Here is a 2,001-nt window from a genome sequence, read left to right on the forward strand (position 1 = left end):
TATTTTTAGCTACTAGGGGTACATTAACCAGCATGAGGCGTAATAGCCTTTCTTGTGTCTTTTTCCGTTCCGTTATGGAATTACGAACAGCAGCACGTATTTTTTAAATAACACCCTAGGTTTTTAAATCGGCAGTTCATTTACTCTCCACAAAACAAGACCAGAAACGCATCACAGTGTATCATTAATATAAACATAGAATTGTCTTTGACTTTCCCGTACTACTGTACTAGCACATAGGACACGTACCTGGTGTAAAGTCACCCATTTGCTAGAGTTAACAGTAAACAAATGGAAGTACAGATGTACACCAGTCGTGACTGTTCCGCTAGGTCACATTCTCTATATACTAGTAGCATTCCTACCTCGTCTTCTTTGTTATACATTGTATTTACACAAACCTTCAACTTCTTATCTTACCCCAGGTACCTGCACTGCATGCTAGTATATGAGAATCAGAGTCAATATTGTGTTACATTTTCATAATGTTATGATTAGGTGCAGTGTGGTAAGTTTATGAATCAGTCATGAGGAAAGTAAGTGGATTGCTGAATAAAAAATATAGGGTGCTATTTAAAACAAAATATTTTGACACAGATAAAAATCACTTATAGCAGAACTATCTCTAAGTCGGTTACTATTGTAAAATAAGCACGTAAGTGTGCTGTATTGCTAATAAAATCTTGTGAGACATTAGGCGGCGTCATATTCGATTGCTAACGTCTGATCCTCCTGTTGGTATCGTCTTCGTTATTCCACTGGTGTCCATAGATGGTTGTACGCTGTTTAAAGGTAGCGGTGTTCACTTTTTCCCCTCACGTTTTTGGAGAATTGGAGTTATTGGTAAAAATCTTCATGCTGCTATTTGTGGGCCGCCGTCACTAGTAAATACTGAAATCAGGTACTGACACAGAGGCTGTTGTGGCTGGCAGGAGAGCCAAGACCTTGGTACTAAAGGAGGCCGAAAGGCACGCGATTTAGCTCACGCAGTCTGGCGTGACGTCTGGAACAGGGCAAGGAAATTAGAATTTAGAAACAACGGACGTAGCTGGTGGAATACTTAACTTTAATCCATTAATGAAGAACGTCGCTCTTGACATTACGTGATTCACAGTATCAATACTAACAGATAATGGCGCCTTGCTAGGTCGTAGCAAATAACGTAGCTGAAGGCTATGCTAACTATCGTCTCGGCAAATGAGAGCGTGGACGTCAGTGAACCATCGCTAGCAAAGTCGGCTGTACAACTGGGGCGAGTGCTAGGAAGTCTCTCTAGACCTGCCGTGTGGCGGCGCTCGGTCTGCAATCACTGATAGTGGCGACACGTGGGTCCGTCGTATACTACCGGACCGCGGCCGATTTAAAGGCTACCACCCGGCAAGTGTGGTGTCTGGCGGTAACACCACATTCTTTCCCCGCAAATCGGCGTACGGTTGTGGCATAAGGCTTCCGCCCGCCGTGGGGAGGACCCTATGTTGACGTATGCGACGAGGTGGGGAGCCCAACAACAGGCGAGGCTGTGCCACCCGCACCCTGCCATTCGGATCGCGGGGAGCTAGGAAACGCCTGAAAACCTGCTTCAGGGTACACGCCAACATGCAGTGTATGCGCCCCTAAGGAGACAGGAGGGGCCCAAGGGTCGACCTCCATCGGGCCGGGGTACCCGACGGGCGAAGACGACATATGGTCCTGAGCGGGCAAGAGTTCCATGTCGGAGGACAACTGGTCACGGGAAGCGATCGGCGGCGCGTGACCCAGGGAGGCGCCCGGCGGTTGCAGCGACGCGTCCACTGCGGGCGTCGCCGGTGGGAGGACAGGCGGCGGCGGCGGTCGCGGCGGCGGCGGCGCGTCGCCATGGGCAAAATGGAAGGCAGCGTCGGTAACACCTGGGGCTGAGGCGAGCCAGTAGATGGGTCCCCGGGGCGATGACCGGACGGCACCGTCGATGAAAGCAGACGGCGAGCGGCAGATCCCGTGCGACGACAGAGGCGCAGCTGATTG

The sequence above is a fragment of the Schistocerca gregaria genome, chromosome 4 (genome assembly GCF_023897955.1).
Source record: "Schistocerca gregaria isolate iqSchGreg1 chromosome 4, iqSchGreg1.2, whole genome shotgun sequence".
Classification (NCBI taxonomy): Eukaryota; Metazoa; Arthropoda; class Insecta; order Orthoptera; family Acrididae; genus Schistocerca; species Schistocerca gregaria.